Source organism: Cherax quadricarinatus, chromosome 56 (genome assembly GCF_038502225.1).
Source record: "Cherax quadricarinatus isolate ZL_2023a chromosome 56, ASM3850222v1, whole genome shotgun sequence".
NCBI lineage: Eukaryota > Metazoa > Arthropoda > Malacostraca > Decapoda > Parastacidae > Cherax > Cherax quadricarinatus.
In genome coordinates this window covers 297,156-311,886 of record NC_091347.1, presented here as the reverse complement: position 1 = coordinate 311,886, position 14,731 = coordinate 297,156, and the positions used below count along the sequence as shown (strand labels likewise).

At 45.7% G+C, this 14,731-nt stretch overlaps 1 protein-coding gene across 3 annotated transcripts in view; it reads left to right on the top strand.

The window, feature by feature from the left end:
- The first annotated feature begins 5,678 nt into the window (after positions 1 to 5,678).
- LOC128700649 (uncharacterized) overlaps positions 5,679 to 14,731 on the top strand; it is a 94,707-nt gene continuing 85,654 nt past the window's right edge. The window contains exon 1 of one of the 3 annotated variants that reach the window (XM_070096995.1): positions 5,679 to 5,960. The gene's annotated coding sequence lies outside the window, so the exon portion shown is untranslated. The remainder of the gene's footprint in view (positions 5,961 to 14,731) is intronic. The other 2 variants (XM_070096994.1, XM_070096996.1) reach the window with 2 other exon arrangements.

Here is a 14,731-nt window from a genome sequence, read left to right as displayed (position 1 = left end):
CTTTATCGATAAAGCCACTGGATGGCGAAACGTCTACAATAAAGATACCCAGATGTTGCACATGTGTCTTACTCTCATCTTGTCGGTATTATATACCATTCGTACACAACAGGAGGCCTAGTCATAGACCGGGCCGCGGGGGCGTTGACCCCCGGAACTCTCTCCAGGTAAACAGGTTCTACTTGTAAATGAGTGGAATAAATTGCCCAGTAGTGTTACTGAAGCAAATACATAGAGTGGTGAGTAGGTCATGCCTAGCATGGACAATGGGCCAAGCCTACTGCAGTGCTTGGCATGAGCCAGGAGGCCTACTTCGTGCAGTATGCTCACCAAGAGTCATTAGGCCTACCGCTCAACATGAGCCATTAGGCCGATTAGTGCTTAACATGGGCCAGTAAGCCTACCACAGTGCTCAGCAAGGGCATTAGGTTTTACAGTGTCATGCCGAGCACTGTAAAGCCTTTACAGTGCTCAGCATGGGTTATTAGGCCTGCTAGTGTTCGTTATGAACCATTAGGTCTATTACGAAGCTCAACATGGGCCATTAGACCTACTACAGTGATCAGCATTGGCCATTAGCCCCACTACAGTGTTCTTGGGTCATTGATCTTACTACAGTACTATTCAGCATCATACCAGAATATATCAAAAACTGCTGGGACAAGTGCAAAAGTCTTCAAGAGGAAACTGGACAAGTATCTTCACCAGGCTGTTGCTGCTGGTGGTCAGCAGCCACCAGCAGCACAGCCTGGTTGACCTGGCAAACACCAGACGAACTTGGCCCATGGCTAGACTCCGGGACTAGAAAAACTCTCGGAACTCATCAAAGGTACAGTACTCATGGACCATTAGGTGTCCCGTAGCTCGAACCCTAGCGCACTCCTCTCACACACTGACGTCCAGGGATCGATTTCCCGGTACTGCTGGAAAACATTAGGTCGTGTTTTCGTAAGACACCTGATGTCCATGTTCACCCATCAGTAAAATGGGTACCTGGGTGTTAGTCGACTGGTGTGGATCTCATCTTGGGACAAAATTGTCCCAATTTGCCCGAAATGCTCTGCATTACACTTGGAAAATTCTAGAGGGATTAGTATCAAATTTGCACACGAAAATCACTCCCTACGAAAGCATCAGACTTGGCAGGAGATGCAACATCCCCCCAATGAAAAGCAGGGATGCCACGAGTACATTAAGAGACAACACAATAAGTGCCAGGGGCCCAAGACTGTTCAGTAGCCTCCCAGTATGTTGTTAGGTAAGACACATATGCAACAGTTAGGTATCTTTATTTCGAAACGTTTCGCCTACACAGTAGGCTTCTTCAGTCGAGAACAGAAAGTAGGCAGGAGCAGTAGAGATTTGAAGACGATGTAATCAGTCCATCACCCTTGAAGTCGTAGATTGTCAGTCCCTCAGCCTGGAGAAGTTCCGTTCCAAAGTCTGGAACTAACTGAAGATCAAGCGACAGTGTTGAGACTTATATACTGTCGGAAGGAGAGGTGCAGAGTAGCAGTAGTAGTGAGAATGTAGCCACTGAGAGGTCAGGTCCCTCTCAAATCCATCCATTCTCACTAGAAGTTGTCCAAGTAGTTTTGTTCTGTACCAAGATAACATTGTGTTGCAGTGTCTGACAGAGTGAACATCGAAATGGTATAAAATACCGACAAGTTGTTAGGTAAGACACATATGCAACCGTTAGGTATCTTTATTTCGAAACGTTTCTCCTACACAGTAGGCTTCTTCAGTCGAGTACAGAAAGTAGGCAGGAGCAGTAGAGATTTGAAGACGATGTAATCAGTCCATCACCCTTGAAGTCGTAGACTGTCAGTATGCCTCCCAGCATACATAACGGAAATTACCAGTAGACAGGCACCTGAAGTCAGTACCTGATAAGCCGGACTGTGGTTTGTACGTCGGTTTACGTGTGGCCAACAGTAAGAGCCTGGTTGATCAATCCCTGATCCACCACGAGGCCTGATCACGGACCGAGCCGCAGTGGAGTTGATCCCCGAAATCTTCTCCAGGTATAACAAGCAGCTCTATATAGTAGTATACCATTATGTCAGCTAGGCCTGTATACCTTGTACCTGTACTTGTAGAAATAAAGATATTATTATTAGTGCTCAGCATGGGCCACTAGGCCTCCTTCTACAGTGCTCGTTTGTCATCAAAGTCGCTTTGCTAATTAATGAACTCGACTTTTTTTAACGGAACGCATAAAAACACAAGAAAAACAGCTGCCCGTCCCATTCACTGACGCCTATAAAAAGCGCCAGTCTTCTTGCCTTTGCTCCAGACTCTCCTCCACCACGATGCTGTGAACACTAACTCCAAGGCCGAGGGACTGATTACCTCATCTTTTGTATATAGTTCTACTGTCTTCCTATTATGTCCTAGAATCTGTATTGATAAAGCCACTGGATGGCGAAACGTCTACTACAATAAAGATATCCAGATGTTGCACATGTGTCTTAACTTTCATATTGTCGGTATTTTATACCTTTCTTTGCACAACTTGTCAGACACTGCAACATCATGGAATCTTGGTTCAGAGGACATCTACAAGACCTTCTTCACGGCTGCTGCAACTAACCCATCTCTTTGGGAAGGACCTACTTCCACTGGGGAATCCCGCCTACCAGTGACTGACCTCGTCTGCTGCCCGTCCCATTCACTGACGCCTATAAAAAGCGCCAGTCTTCTTGCCTTTGCTCCAGACTCTCCTCCACCACGATGCTGTGAACACTAACTCCAAGGCCGAGGGACTGATTACCTCATCTTTTGTATATAGTTCTACTGTCTTCCTATTATGTCCTAGAATCTGTATTGATAAAGCCACTGGATGGCGAAACGTCTACTACAATAAAGATATCCAGATGTTGCACATGTGTCTTAACTTTCATATTGTCGGTATTTTATACCTTTCTTTGCACAACTTGTCAGACACTGCAACATCATGGAATCTTGGTTCAGAGGACATCTACAAGACCTTCTTCACGGCTGCTGCAACTAACCCATCTCTTTGGGAAGGACCTACTTCCACTGGGGAATCCCGCCTACCAGTGACTGACCTCGTCTGCTGCCCGTCCCATTCACTGACGCCTATAAAAAGCGCCAGTCTTCTTGCCTTTGCTCCAGACTCTCCTCCACCACGATGCTGTGAACACTAACTCCAAGGCCGAGGGACTGATTACCTCATCTTTTGTATATAGTTCTACTGTCTTCCTATTATGTCCTAGAATCTGTATTGATAAAGCCACTGGATGGCGAAACGTCTACTACAATAAAGATATCCAGATGTTGCACATGTGTCTTAACTTTCATATTGTCGGTATTTTATACCTTTCTTTGCACAAAAACAGCATTGCAGTAAGGTTACCGGTTCGTTCTAATGAGGTCCAGCTCACGTCCTCCCATTCTCAATCACGTACCAGTTCAACCCTCAAAAATATTACTCTCCTGTTCTTGTAGTGTTCACTGCATGTTTTTAAACAATTATAGATTTTTATGCTACACTCAACAACGTTTCGGATCGTCCAAGATTCACCGAAACGTCGCACAAAGTTTTGATCCGAAATGTGACTTATTCCTGAATTGTTATAGGGGAAAACGTCTGGTCTAGGAACCGAGCCGCGGAGCGCTGTTCCCCGAAAACAGTCTTCAGTGATCCTAATTCCTTGGATGAAGAGCCCTCCACCTGTGTTAAGGAACCTCCCATGGGGGAGGTATTCCAACCCTGGTATAGCTTCTATACATTATTTAACGTACAGGATCAGAACGTGTATAAAGATAAAAAAAAAGGCACAATACCGTGGCTGGAACGATACACAAATAACCCGCACATAGAAGAGAGGACCGAAACGTCGTAGTAAGCTCCTCTCTTCTATGTGCGGGTTATTTGTGTGTGTGTGTATAAATATAAAACGTACAGCAGAGCAATGGAGATCACCCTTCCCCCACTCTTTCCTACGGTACCAGTCTGCTGAACACGTACAGTGTACTCAATCCGTACCGCCCAGCCTCCCAGACCTGTACAACACAGGTCCACCGCACCACCGCTGTTCACACGCCCTGACGTCACTTCTCCTTTGTGTTGGCCACATTATTTCCCGGCTGCTGAAACGTATTGACAAGTTTTCTATTTATATAAGGTATTTCGGTTCCGGGACCTTTAACACTTTCGCACCCAAGACTGAAATGCCTTTCATAAATATGGGTTTCTAAACCCATATTTATGAAATAATAATAATAATAATAATAATAATAATAATAATAATAATAATAATAATAATAATAATAATAATAATAATAATAATAATAATAATAATATAAGTATATGTACAAGGTATACAGGCTTAGCTGACATCAATAACATACTACTATATAGAAAGCCGCTTATTATGCTGAGCATTTCGGGCAAATTAGGTTAATTTTGTCTCCCAGGATGCGACCCACACCAGTCCACTAACGACTAACACCCTCGCCTGGAATCGAATCACGAACCCCCAGCGTGTGAAGCGAAAGCTTTGTCTACCTAACAGCGTCAACTGTGAAAAAGTGTATTTGTGTAGTAACGCTTCGCCTCCAAATGGCTTCAGTTTGAGGCTATTCGTAGCACAACGTTTCAGCATAATAATATCCTAGTGCCCAGGTATATTATTACCACAGCATGCAAAGTTTGTCTCTCAGTGGAGGTTCCTGATGCTGGCCTCTCCTCCTCCTCCTCAAAATAATAATAATAATAATAATAATAATAATAATAATAATAATAATAATAATAATAATAATAATTATAATAATACAGTTTACTAAGGTTGTTACGTGGCAACGTATTTCCGACAGATGTAGAGGAAAAGAACAGCTCAGCTTGGTAACAACGAATTTAATATATATTCTGATATATGTAATATACATATATATATATATATATATATATATATATATATATATATATATATATATATATATATATATATATATATATATATATATATATATATATATATATATATATATATATATATATATATATATATATATATATATATATGTATCAGAATATAGGGAGGTACCATCACATTATACATTATATATGTAACAGTGTCATTTCTTTTTTCGCTAGGATTGTGTCTTAAACTTTTCAGAAACGCATCTATCATTTTGCTCTATACTTTTCATTTCAGTTGACTTACTTTCTTTATTCGTAATAGTTACTATCTCTTTTTTATTAAAGAAAACCCAACTAACTTCTTTAAGTCAATGTGGCCTGACCTGACTAGGTTGGGTGCATTGGCTTAAGCCGGTAGGAGACTTGGACCTGCCTCGCATGGGCCAGTAGGCCTTCTGCAGTGTTCCATCGTTCTTATGTTCTTATGTTCTAGTGTTTGTTAGTAGAGTAATGAGAGGCGTTGAGGTTCGATCCAAGGAGAGGGAGAGCAGATTCAATTTCTTGGATCAGGATCCCCTCACCGGCATCAAGGAACCCCCTCCCCCCTGAAGGGTTACACTGATTCATTTGGTATTATTATTAGGTATAAGCAGGGGTTAAACCTGCATAAATGGAAAGTTCAGTGGCTGCCTTCAGTATATAAAAAAAAAAGATGTGACAGAATTTATCAATACATGTTCGGTACCCGTCAAGAAAGCATGCTATTCGTGGAGTCACTGTTACCAGCAAGTACATCCAGAAACTCAGTTTTCAGTGGTGGGCTTCGTTGCTCCTGAGATCTGACTGGCTGTTGAGGAGACGTGTATGTGGGGGAGTACTGGAGGGTGAATGGCTGCAACCGACGCTGTTCTGTTAGGGTGTCCAGGAGCGCCACTCCGACAAGCGACGGCATCTCAGTATCCAGCAGAGAGCGATTGAGTGTGGCTGCTGCTCCACTGTTCAGCTGTCTACTTGGTACTTAGCCTGTACTCTACTATCCAGCAGTGAAGTTCATCTATCATATTACTAAGTAAGTGACGTACAAAGTAATAATTTACACACTAAAGAAATCTCGACTATGTCAAACATACAACCTACATAACTCATACAAATAACATGTACGGCAGAATGGAAACTAAACATTCAATATACATTATACACATACGAAATAGAAGATAAACTTACAAAATATACAGCATACACAAGATATACAGAAGAAATGCTTAGGCATGCTAGTGGCTTTCTTTGTAATTAACATTTGTAATACGTAAACCACGCATTGCAAGCTTTGAAAGGAAATAAACATTTTCATTTTCGATGGACACTTAACCTAAATACGACACACAGGTCCGCTGCGTTACATACTACAACTAAATTCCAAGAACAGGAACTTTTAAGGTGGTTGGGATAAGTTGTTTTGTGTTCGAGGAATTACAGTTCTGAGTGGCCAAGTGTAAGGTTCTAAACTTACCCATAGAAAATGCCTTTTTTTTATAACTCCATTAGGTTTTTTTAAGTTCTCTCCACACTGTCCTCACCAGTCAATCCCCTCCACATTGTCCTCCTCGCCAGTCCTCTCCACATTGTCCTCGCCAGTCCTCTCCACATTGTCCTCGCCAGTCAGTCTTCTCCACACTGTCCTCCTTGCCAGTCAGTCTTCTCCACACTGTCCTCCTTGCCAGTCAGTCTTCACACTGTCCTCACCAGTCGGTACCACAGTCCTCACCCTCCACACTTATCATCACCCTCCACACCATCACTCCAGACTTTCCTCACCATCATCCACACTACTCACCATCATCATCCACACTATCCGCACCATCATTACCCTCACACTATCCTCGTCATCCGCACTGTCCTCACCATCACCCTCCACACTATCCTCACCATCAATTTCCACACTTTCCTCATCATCACCCTCCAGTCACCATCCACTGTCCTCACCATCACCCTCCACTATCCTCACCATCATCGCCCTCCACTATCCTCACCATCATCACCCTCCACTATCCTCACCATCATCACCCTCCAGTCACCATCATCATCCACTATCCTCACCATCACCCTCCTGTCCTCACCATCACCCTCCACACTATCCTCACCCCACCCTCCAGTCACTATCATTATCCTCCAGTATCATCACCCTCCACTATCCTCGCCATCACCCTCCACTATTCTCACCATCACCCTCCACTATCCTCACCATCATCCACATGTCCTCACCATCATCGTCCTCCACACTATCCTCACCATCATCCACTGTGAGCATTATCCTTCACTACCCTCATCACCATCCACATTATCATCCTCACCATCACCCTCCACACATCCTCACGATCACCCTCACTATCCTCACCATCATCCACTACCCTCACCATCACCCTCCACACTATCCTCACCATCACCCTCCACACTACCCTCACCATCACCTTCCACACTATCCTCACCATCACCCTCCACACTATCCTCACCATCACCCTCCACACTACCCACACCATCACCCTCCACACTACCCTCACCACCCACTGTCCTCACCATCACCCTCCACACTATCCTCACCATCACCCTCCACGCTACCCTCACCACCCACTCATCACCATCACCCTCCACACTATCCTCACCATCACCCTCCACTACCCTCACCACCCACTGTCCTCACCATCACCCTCCACACTACCCTCACCACCCACTGTCCTCACCATCACCCTCCACACTACCCTCACCACCCACTGTCCTCACCATCACCCTCCACACTACCCTCACCACCCACTGTCCTCACCATCACCCTCCACACTACCCTCACCACCCACTGTCATCACCATCACCCTCCACACTTTCCTCACCATCACCCTCCACACTACCCTCACCACCCACTGTCCTCACCATCACCCTCCACACTACCCTCACCACCCACTGTCCTCACCATCACCCTCCACACTACCCTCACCACCCACTGTCCTCACCATCACCCTCCACACTACCCTCACCACCCACTGTCATCACCATCACCCTCCACACTTTCCTCACCATCACCCTCCACACTACCCTCCACACCCTGTCCTCACCATCACCTTCCACACTGTCCTCACCATCACCCTCCACACTACCCTCACCACCCACTGTCCTCACCATCACCTTCCACTGTCCTCACTATCCTCAACACTGTCCTCACCATCACCCTCCACTATCCTCACCATCACCCTCCACACTACCCTCCACTGTCCTCACCGTCACCTTCAACAGTCCTCACCATCACCCTCCACTATCCTCACCATCACCCTCCACTATCCTCACCATCACCCTCCACTATCCTCACCATCACCCTCCACTATCCTCACCATCACCCTCAACACTACCCTCACCACCCACTGTCTATCACCATCACCCTCCACACTATCCTCACCATCACCCTCTACACTATCCTCACCACCCACTGTCCTCACCATCACCTTCCACACTGTCCTCACCATCCTCAACACTGTCCTCTCCATAATCACCCTCTACATTATTCTCACCATCACCCTCCAAACTGTCCTCAAAAATCACCCTTCTCACTGTCCTCACCATCACCCTCCACTACCCTCGTCATCACCCTCCACACTATGCTCACCATCACCCTCCACACTATGCTCACCATCACCTTACAGTGTCCTCACCATCATCCTCCACACTATCCTCACCATCCTCCACTATCCTCACCATCACCCTCCACACTACTCTCATCATCCTCCACACTATCCTCACCATCACCCTCCACACTACTCTCACCATCCTCCACACTGTCCTCACCATCACCCTCCACTACCCTCACCATCACCCTCCACTATCATCATCCACACTGTCCTCACCATCACCCTCCACTGTCCTCACCATCACCCTCCACTGTCCTCACCATCACCCTCCACTGTCCTCACCATCACCCTCCACTGTCCTCACCATCACCCTCCACTACTCTCACCATCCTCCTGTTACGCAGGGTTCTGCATGACATTGTAATGTATATACAGTAGAGAAGGGTGTCATAATAGCAGGAATGTTATAATTGTAAAGCATAATTTTATAATTCATAAGGTGCTTTTGGGGGTAATGTAAAGTAGGTTAAACTATAATTATAAAGAAATCCTGCGAGGGATTTATTTTCCAACTGTGTTTGGGTACGCGGGGTAAGCATGGCAGTCACGTGGAGTCAGCATGGCTTGGAGGTTGGTGTTGATGTCCTCACCATTACCCTCCACACTGTCCTCATCACCCTCCACACTATCCTCACCATCATCATTCTCCACACTGTCCTTTCCATCATCTTCCACAGTCCTCACCATCACCCTCTACACTGTCCTCACCATCACCCTCTACACTGTCCTCACCATCACCCTCTACGCTGTCCTCACCATCCTCCACAGTCCTCACCATCACCCTCCACTACCCTCACCATCACCCTCCACACTATCCTCACCATCACCCTCCACACTATCCTCACTATCACCCTCCACTATCTTCACCATCACCCTCCACACTACTCTCACCATCTTCCACACTGTCCTCACCATCTTCACAGTTGTCACCATCATCCTCCACTACCCTCACCATCACCCTCCACATTATAATCACCATCCTCCACACTGTCCTCACCATCCTCCTCCACACTATCATCTCCATCATCCTCCACACTGTCCTCACCGTCACCCTCCACACTGTCACCATCATCCTCCACACTGTCCTCACCGTCACCCTCCACACTGTCCTCACTCATCCTCCACACTGTCCTCACCATCATCACCCTCCACACTTTCCTCATCATCACCCTCCACACTATCCTCACCATCACCCTCCACACTATCCTCACCATCACCCACACTATCCTCACCATCACCCTCCACACTATCCTCACCATCACCCTCCACTATCCTCACCATCACCCTCCACACTATCCTCACCATCACCCTCCACACTATCCTTACCATCCTCTTCACTACCCTCACCATCATCTTTCACACTGTCCTCGCCATTATCATCCTCGACCATGCCCTCAACATAATCCTCCACACTATCTTCAGCATCATCCTTCACACTATCCTCAGCATCATCCTCCACTGTCCTCACCATCATCCTCCACACTGTCCTCACCATCATCCACACTCCTCACCATCATCATCCACACTGTCCTCGCCATCATCATCCACACTCTTCACCATCATCCACACTGTCCTTGTCATGTAGGGGGGGTAATGGACGGAAATGGATATGGAATATGGAAGTCAGGAATTATGTAGGCAAGGGATAGGCAGGCGAGGTGGTAGGAGAGATGATTTACGGAGGTGAGGTCACTGGTGACCACCATCACCTCATTACTCTACCCACCACACTACTCACCCTCTCACTACTTGAAATAAAATAATGAAAAAAAAAGCAAATAACGGGTACAATGAATATTACTATTCCACAGTTTATTAAGTCTTTGTACAGTAATATATTTGGGAACAGGAGTTGAGGTAAATGGTGATGGTACATATAAGCATTGAGACAGGGAACACAATCAACTTGACGAAAATGAATATAACTTACAATATAGTTCAGAGGACAGTTCACCACAGGAACTAAGCCACAGGTCCCAAGACATACACAGCAAGAGTACTGCTCTAAGCCAGTACTCTGTCCAATGTCTCCAACAGTCTCCTCCAGAGACTTTAGCAGCCTTCTCCCAAGCCCTGCACCCCAGCAGCACCTTCTATCGAATCTCCTGCTCAGAGCATCTGTTCCATGGGCTTATATGAAGATAAGGTCTAGTGTATTCTCCAGTCTAGTAGGCTCTATTATTTGCTGGTTTAAATTGAATTTTGTGCAGAGATTTAAAAGCTCGTTTGTGTGTGAGTTTTCATCAGAGCTGTCTCCTGGTGTTATTACTGAAACAATATTATTTGCTATATTCCTCCATTTTAGGTGCCTTAAGTTGTGTATATATGTATATAAATGTGTATATATATGTGCATATATATGTATATATATATGTATATATATAATATATATATATATATATATATATGTATATATATATGTATATATATATTATATATATATATATGTATATATATATATGTATATATATATGTGTATATATGTATATATATATGTATATATATATGTATATATATATATATATATATATGTATATATATATGTATATATATATATATATGTATATATATATGTATATATATATATGTATATATATATATATATGTATATATATATGTATATATATATGTATATATATATGTATATATATATGTATATATATATGTATATATATATGTATATATATATGTATATATGTATATATATATGTATATGTATATATATATGTATATATATATGTTACCTGGAGGTTATTCCGGGGATCAACGCCCCCGCGGCCCGGTCCACGACCAGGCCTCCCGATGGATCAGGGCCTGATCAACTAGGCTGTTACTGCTGGCCGCACGCAGTCCGACGTACGAGCCACAGCCCGGCTGATCCGGCACTGACTTTAGGTATCTGTCCAGCTCTCTCTTGAAGGCAGCCAGGGGTTTATTGGCAATTCCCCTAATGCTTGATGGGAGGCTGTTGAACAGTTTTGGGCCCCGGACACTTATGGTGTTTTCTCTTAGTGTACCAATGGCGCCCCTACTTTTTATTGGGGGCATTTTGCATCGCCTGCCCAGTCTTTTACTTTCGTAGGGAGTGATTTCTGTGTGCAGATTTGAGACAATTCCTTCCAAGATTTTCCAAGTGTAGATTATGATATATCTCTCCCTTCTGCGTTCCAACGAGTACAAGTCAAGTGCTTCCAAGTGTTCCCAGTAGTTAAGGTGCTTGACAGAACTTATACGTGCAGTAAAGGATCTCTGTACACTCTCTAGATCTGCGATTTCACCTGCTTTGAATGGAGATGTTAATGTACAGCAGTATTCCAGCCTAGAGAGAACAAGTGATTTGAAAAGGATCATCATGGGCTTGGCATCTCTCGTTTTGAAAGTTCTCATTATCCATCCTATCATTTTCTTTGCACGTGCGATCGTGGCACTGTTGTGATCCTTGAAAGTGTCGTCCCATCACTAGTAGTGTTTATTTAAAAAAAATGAACATAAAGCAGGGGGGCAGGGGGGGGGGTTATTGGGAAGTGGGTTATGCCACACGTTGCTCACTTGCACTGCAGTACAAAGTTATATACTTTACTAAAATTGACAATAAATGGGCCACATCTGTTTGTACAGTATGTATAATGTTGGATCTAAATATGGGCACCATATTTTTGTTGTTTGAATGGTTCAGAGAACCGACATGTTGATAAATTAGACTGATGAACTGAACACATCGACTCAAGGTTGAGGGACTGATTACCTCATTCTCCTCCTGTTCTTCAAGTTTCTCCTACGTATGGACTGATGAAGCCACTGTGTGGCGAAACGTTTCCTCAATAAAGATACCCAAGAGTTGCACATGTGTCTAATTTATCACCATATTTTGTTGATTGACTACAGCATATGCTTTTTTTGGGGTTGGGGGGTGGAGGGGGTTTAATATAGTACTTAATTTTTTGTGAATTGATAAACACAATGTGTCTCCATTAAAATTCATGTCTAGTTAATGTATGTATTTTCTAAATATAATTATTATACATTGAAAATAGTTTTTGTAGTTTCATTTATGAACTTTAAAAGAAACTATAGTCAGCATTTGACTACTGTATTATATATAACAGTGACATAAATGTTTTCACTGCTCAGGAGACTTATAATTTTAGTCCCGGTCTTTAATTTCACTGCTTATATTGTACGAGCTTCCCTCCACCCCTTCCTTCCACATTGAGCTTCCCTCCACCCCCTTCCTTCCACATTGAGCTTCCCTCCACCCCCTTCCTTCCACATTGAGCTTCCCTCCACCCCCTTCCTTCCACATTGAGCTTCCCTCCACCCTTTCCTTCCACATTGAACTTCCCTCCACCCCTTCCTTCCACATTGAGCTTCCCTCCACCCCTTCCACATTGAGCTTCCCTCCACCCCTTCCTTCCACATTGAGCTTCCCTCCACCCCGTCCTTCCACATTCAGCTTCCCTCCACCCCTTCCTTCCACATTGAGCTTCCCTCCACCCCCTTCCTTCCACATTGAGCTTCCCTCCACCCCCTTCCTTCCACATTGAGCTTCCCTCCACCCCCTTCCTTCCACTTTGAACTTCCCTCCACCCCTTCCTTCCACATTGAGCTTCCCTCCACCCCTTCCTTCCACTTGGAGCTTCCCTCCACCCCCTTCCTTCCACATTGAGCTTCCCTCCACCCCCTTCCTTCCACTTGGAGCTTCCCTCCACCCCTTCCTTCCACATTGAGCTTTCCTCCACCCCTTCCTTCCACATTGAGCTTCCCTCCACCCCTTCCTTCCACATTGAGCTTCCCTCCACCCCCTTCCTTCCACATTGAGCTTCCCTCCACCCCTTCCTTCCACATTGAGCTTCCCTCCACCCGCTTCCTTCCACATTGAGCTTCCCTCCACCCCTTCCACACTGAGCTTCCCTCCAACCCTTCCACATTGAGCTTCCCTCCACCCCTTCCTTCCACATTGAGCTTCCCTCCACCCCTTCCTTCCACATTGAGCTTCCCTCCACCCCTTCCTTCCACACTGAGCTTCCACATTGAGCTTCCCTCCACCCCTTCCTTCCACATTGAGCTTCCCTCCAGCCCTTCCTTCCACATTGAGCTTCCCTCCACCCCTTCCTTCCACATTGAGCTTCCCTCCACCCCTTCCTTCCACATTGAACTTCCCTCCACCCCCTTCCTTCCACATTGAGCTTCCCTCCACCCTTTCCTTCCACATTGAGCTTCCCTCCACCCCCTTCCTTCCACATTGAGCTTCCCTCCACCCCTTCCTTCCACATTGAGCTTCCCTCCACCCCCTTCCTTCCACATTGAACTTCCCTCCACCCCTTCCTTCCACATTGAACTTCCCTCCACCCCCTTCCTTCCACATTGAGCTTCCCTCCACCCCTTCCTTCCACATTGAGCTTCCATCCACCCCTTCCTTCCACAATGAGCTTCCCTCCACCCCCTTCCTTCCACATTGAGCTTCCCTCCACTCCTTCCTTCCACATTGAGCTTCCCTCCACCCCTTCCTTCGACATTGAGCTTCCCTCCACCCCTTCCTTCCACATTGAACTTCCCTCCACCCCTTCCTTCCACATTGAGCGTCCCTCCACCCCCTTCCCTCCACATTGAGCTTCCCTGCACCCCGTCCACATTGAGCTTCCCTCCACCCCCTTCCTTCCACATTGAGCTTCCCTCCACCCCTTCCTTCCACATTGAGCTTCCCTCCACCCCTTCCTTCCACATTGAGTTTCCCTCCACCCCTTCCTTCCACAATGAGCTTCCCTCCACCCCCTTCCACATTGAGCTTCCCTCCACCCCTTCCACATTGAGGTTTCCTCCACCCCCTTCCTTCCACATTGAACTTCCCTCCACCCCTTCCTTCCACATTGAACTTCCCTCCACCCCTTTCCTTCCACATTGAGCTTCCCTTCACCCCTTCCTTCCACATTGACCTTCCCTCCACCCCTTCCTTCCACATTGAGCTTCCCTCCACCCCTTCCTTCCACATTGAGCTTCCCTCCACCCCCTTCCTTCCACATTGAGCTTCCCTCCACCCCTTCCTTCCACATTGAGCTTCCCTCCACCCCTTCCTTCCACTTTGAACTTCCCTCCACCCCTTCCTTCCACATTGAGCTTCCCTCCACCCCTTCCTTCCACATTGAGCTTCCCTCCACCCCTTCCTTCCACA